The following is a 5,523-nucleotide window of genomic DNA, read 5'->3' as shown; positions in this document are numbered from 1 at the left end:
ACCAGGGGCTGCCGGGTCCCAGTGTGACCACCGTCATCGGGCACTCCGAAGATGCCTCTAGGCCTCACGCCTCCCCTCTTGGTCAGAGGGACACCTGTGGACCAGGCAGAAAGGAAGCCGGGCCCGAGGGAAGGGGCCATGGGGCGGAGTGTGAGCTGAAGAAGGGGGTATCTGACCACAGGCCTCCGGGCCAACCCTCAGAGGGCCCCAGCCCCAGGCCCCGCTACGAGAGCCGAGGGCGGGCGGGTGGGGGCTGGCAAAGCGGCCCCGTCTCACCACATGGCTTTTTGGGGCCAGCTTTGAGGAAGCTTTTCCTACAGCTCTGTCCAGCGTTGACTTATGTTTGGAAGCAATCTGAAAAAATGAGTTAATTGTGGGCAAGGCTCGGGTGGAGGGGAGAGGGGGAAACTGGGGGAGGGTGCAGGGAGGGGGGAGCAGGGCCAAGAAGGGCCATCTGGAAGGAGCTTCCCACCACCATCTGGGGTTCAAGGTCTCTGTCCAGGGCCACGGGGCGGGGGTGGTGTGAGATGCAGGAGGGGGTGGGGGTGGGTCAGGGCGGAAGTCTCCAGCAAGAGGGTCTTCACCGGGCTCCTCAGCATTCACACGCTTGCACCTTTGCCCTCAAGGAGCCCCCGTGCCAGCTCACAGTCCCATATGAAGCACACGGGGGCCGCTGGCACCCTCTCCCTTCTCCCATCCAGGGCTCTGGTTTATGGCCTGAATCTGGGACTGTGCCACACACAGACTAGAGACAGAGACTGTCTGTGGACTGAGCATGAGCAACTACGTTGGGAGCCAGAGATGAAGCCATCAGTGTGCCTGTGTGGCCCTGGGGGACACAGGATGTCCTGAGCTGGTGGTCTGCTAAGGCTCTGGGGGGCGGGAGCACTCAGGCAATGGAGGCTGAAGGTGTGGCGGGGATCCTGGAAGTCTGAGCGCTCCCAGCCTCCCCGGTACAGAGAAGGAACCAAGAGGGGGGTAGGTCAGATGCTGGAGGCCGGGCCTCCTGTCTCCCGGTCCAGGCATTGCCTGAGGAGGGGTAGGACCCTTCCCAAAGTGGGCCCCTGGAGTCGGACTGGGACTGTGGCAGGAGCCCTTGCTTTGACCCTCCCCCTGCCTGGGGATAGATTCTGGAATCCTGGCCCCCAACCCATTTCCCCTGTTCGTGCCGCTCCCCAGGCGCTGACTAAACATCCTGCCATCTGGTTCCCATTAGCTGGGCTGGGGGTGGGAGGAAGCCTGCTCCCAGGTTTCTCTGGCACAGCAGTCTGGAGGAGGGAGGGACCCCGCTTCTACCCACCTAGGCAGGAAGGGGCGAGGCCTGGGCCCTCTCAGTTCCCCAGCTCCCGTGGAGTTCTGTCCTGCTGTCCTTCCTGCGCTGGGGACCCAGTGGCCACCTGGCCACCTACTCTGGTCAGTCTTGGGGCACCTGGACATCATGGGGACCTTGAGAAAACTCCCAGAGAGCAGAGCCAGCTTGCAGGGGTGGGGGGTGCTCAGCAGAACCTGAGGTGCCCTCCCACGCCCACCCCTCCTACACACAGAGCTCACTCGTGGACTTGGGCTGGGACAGGCAGGGCCCCCGGCCAACACTAACCCTGAGCCTAGTGTCTGGAGCGCAGGGTGGGAGGGGTGTCGGGATTTTCCAGGAACCAGGGATACAGCCTGGGGGTTGCTGGAAAGAGTTTTGGGCTCACAGCTCTGCCCTGGACAGACTGGCCATGTGATGTCGGGAGCAAGTCTCTGTGCTCAAGGCCTCGGTCTTTCCATCTTAATGTGGTGGGTGTGGGCTCCTTACAAAGTTCTAGAATCTGAGGTTGCTTCTAGCTGCACAACCCTGGGATTCTAAGGGCAAGGAACGGACTCCTGGTTCTTCTCCTCCTGCCCTTCCCTTCCACGTGGCCCACTGTCCACACACTCGGCACACCCAGGCGCACACATACCTTCATCAGTTGGGGCTCCGATCAGTGGCCGGGAGGATGCCAAAGCAACACCCCTCATCCCTCAGGCCTCCTCAGAACTGCACAGCTGAGAGCTCTCCTCCCATCAAGGGAGGATTGGAAAATGGATTCTTTGCTCGGGGAACATTCCTGAGCCCCTGCTGTGGGCCGGGCCCCATGTGGGAGCCACACAGCCACCTCCCCTGTGCTCCCCGGGCTGGCCGTGTAGTTGGGGAGCACAGGGACCCCCATCAGAAGGAAAGAGACTGGCCGCGGTGATTGGAGGGACAGGGGATCAGATGAGGACTGTGAGACAGTGACATCTGGGCGGAGATGTGAATGAAGAGCAGAAAGCCTCGCAAGCAGAGCTCCAGCAGAGTCCTCCCCACGGGAAGGATGGCCAGAGCAAGGCTGCGGGGCAGAAAGGGGTGTGGCCCAAGTTGAGAACCAGCAGGCCGAGTGAGGGGTGAGGCTGGGAAGGGCAGGAGGGCTAGCTTGATAGGGCGGTCTATGGATGGCGGGCCGATCTCGCCTATAACCTTGAAGGAAACAGGGAGCCACCGTGGACTTCTGAGCAGAGGAGTCACATGATCTGACTTCCATTATAAAAGGATCTCACAGGCTGCAGGGCGGAGCACAGACTTGGTGGGGCCACCAGGGAGAAGACGGCAGGCAGGGCAGAGGCAGCTAGGGGAGGCAGTCTGGGGGAGAGGTGAAGGTGTCTGGCTCCAGGTAGACGCTGCTGGTGGCGGAAGGGCTGAGGGGGGAGTGAGCCTGGGGCAGAAGCTCAGGAATCTACCTCACGATCCGGTCAGGTGTGAGGTTGGCAAGGAGACAGCCAGGCGGTGATATCTAGAAGGCAGTTCCGTAGATGAATCTGAAGCTCGGGGCCAAGATCTGGGCTGCTGGTCCAGCCCTCCCTCTATCTGTCATTTGATAAGTGTGTCAAGCCCCCACTATAGACCAGGCCTTCTGCAAGGAACCACAGAGGGACAGTGGCTCTGCAGCCAGAGACACACCCTTGGGGTGACCGTGGGAATAAGGGAACAGCCCTGTCCTTGAGTCTTCCATTTCGTGTTCAAGTAACATGGAAACCAGGGCCAACGTGTGTGCCTGTGTGCAGGTGCAAACACACGTGGGTGCCCGGCTCTGTCGATGGGAATGTGTGGCACGCACTCTCAGGGTGCACGCTCACACATCTAGAGTATATAAAGAAAGGTGCAGGGGCCTTTTTCCCCTTCAAGCTTTGAGAAGAAAAAAAGCCAAACTTTCTGTGCCCTCTTCCTGTTGCCAGCAGTTTCTTCCCCAGAGAAAACCCATCTTGTTTTAATGCCATTAAAACCTCAGAGGATCTGGTCCCAATTAAACAACTTTTTTTGCAGATGCTTTTGTGAGCACTAAATACATCAGCCCATCCAGAGACCTGGTGTTCCTGAGTGAGTGAAGGAGGAGGGAGGACAAGAGGCAGGGGGAGGGCAAGAGAGACAGAGACAGAGAGAGGCAGAGAGACAGAGAAAGGAGAAGGAGGGAAGGGGAACACAGAACCCCGAGCAGGACCACGATGGCTGGGGATGGGGTGGTGGGGAGCGAGGTGCACTGGCAGTCAGGTAGAGGGGCCATCGCCTTCAGCTTCCCTGGGGGAAGGTGCCTGTAGAAGGTGGGCCGGAGGGGGTGGAGTGCAACAAGGGGGGCTTTGGGGCACAAAGGTCCCAGGAGGCTGCTGCGGCCGGGTTGAGGGAGCACGGCCACGCCTAAAACTCAGTTGGTTCCTACCAATAACTTGGGCCCCGCTCGACTGCCAGGTGGGCATTGAGGGGCCTCAGGCGGGGAGCAAGGCTGGGTGCCAGCTGGAGGCCTGGCACTGGGAAGACGAGGCTGAGCGCCCCTCCCCCGCCTGGCCCTCCGGAGTGGGCACGGTCGTGTTCCAGTCCTGGCGCCTGCATCTCCAGCTCCAGACGCATGTGACTCAGCCCTGCCGGCTTTGCCAAGCCGTCTAGACCCGAGTGTCTCCCTACGGAGGGGGCCATCCCGCCCGCCATTTCCTCTTCTGCTGCCTGGGGCGACTGAGCCCCCACATACGTGCGGGGCCGCCCCCTCCCCCGCCCCTCCGCCCCTGCCTCCACTGAGCAGTGTCGCCAGCACAGGGCGGCCACCCCCCACCCCTCACCAGGGCAGCGCATCGCATCGCGGCCTGGGCCGCTGCAGATGGGGAGCATGAGACCTGGAGCTGGGATCCCAAAGGCCTCCAGGGGCCCCCCCTCCCCACCCCATTTTTAGAGCCTGGCTCAAGAAGGCAAGTGAAGACCCTGACCGTGCCCCCCCCACCCCCCCCCCCCCCCCCGCACTCGACATTGTTCATTCTCACCCCCGGATCTATGGGGGCTAGGATCAGCCTCACGAGTCATGGGTCCACCCCCAAATACGCAGCCTGGCTCCGTCTACACCCCCAGAAATGCCTGCAGAGGGGACGGACCTCACAGACCCGAGGAGTAGTCTGAGATCTGATCGGGGTTCTAGGCATGTGAAGTGTGCCCTTGCAGGAGGCTGTGGCCTCGGAAGTCCCAGCGTCCCCTCGGCTCTGAGGGCCCCTCAGCAGCGGGAGGTGAGGCCGAGGCTCTGAATCAGGAGGCCTAAGGCAGGCCGAGGTTTCCTTAGTGTTCCCGTGGGCAGGGAGCCAGCTGCCCCTGCCTTCTATTGCCATGGTCCCTTCCCCAGCACAGGGACCAGAAAGGATAGGAAGAGGAATGCCAAGTTCCCAGGACAGCCTCCCCATCCTCATGTGCCAGACTCTCGGTGTCCACACAGAGGTGTAGAATGACAGCATTCTCGAATGGATGGTCATCAGTCAGCTCCTAGGTTGACAACCTCATCCACCCAGGACTTGTGGCAGGCTCACATCTGTCGGGCCCGTAGTGGCAGCTCTGGAGTCCTCTGGACTTACTAGACTCCAGTAGTGTGTGTGCTTGGCCAGGCGAGTCCCCAGGGCCCTGAGGTGGGTGAATGACAGCCACCTGAAAGAGAGTCAACATCACCCTTGTTCCAGGAGCCCTTTAGGCCTCGTTGCCCATGTGGCAGTTTGGGGTCTCTGCAGTCTTTGCGGCTCCTCCGGGTCTCATTTGCAAAAGCCCCTACTTTCTGGTTTTCCAGCCCCCCTCCCACCTGTGAAGACGGCTCGTTTTGAGCAGGCTCCCGGCTGGCATGCATGTTGTGGGCTGGCTTTGAGACCTGGGCATGAGGGTGGGCGGTGACCCACAGCCCAGCGCGGTGGGGTAGCTCTGTCAGGGGCAGAAGAATGAGGCTGGGGAAGGAGGAAGGGGAGAGGGAGGGGCAGAGAAGGCAGCCTTCGCCTCGCCTGTGGAAAGTCTGCACCTCAGACCATCCTCAGCCTGACCTCGTTACCCTGTCTCATTTCGCCCCCAAATCTAGAGTCAGGAACGGCCACTTACTTCTCCCACAGGGTGGAGAAGAACTGAATTCTTCCTCCGAAATGTCACACACGTTCGCCACTTGCCTTTTCTTCAAGAGCCTGCCTTTGGTGCTCACCAGGGGATGTGGCGAGGAGTCTTTCCATCTCTTCCTACTG

This window comes from Prionailurus viverrinus, unplaced genomic scaffold, assembly GCF_022837055.1.
Source record: "Prionailurus viverrinus isolate Anna unplaced genomic scaffold, UM_Priviv_1.0 scaffold_49, whole genome shotgun sequence".
Lineage (NCBI taxonomy): Eukaryota > Metazoa > Chordata > Mammalia > Carnivora > Felidae > Prionailurus > Prionailurus viverrinus.
This window is presented reverse-complemented; position numbering follows the sequence as displayed.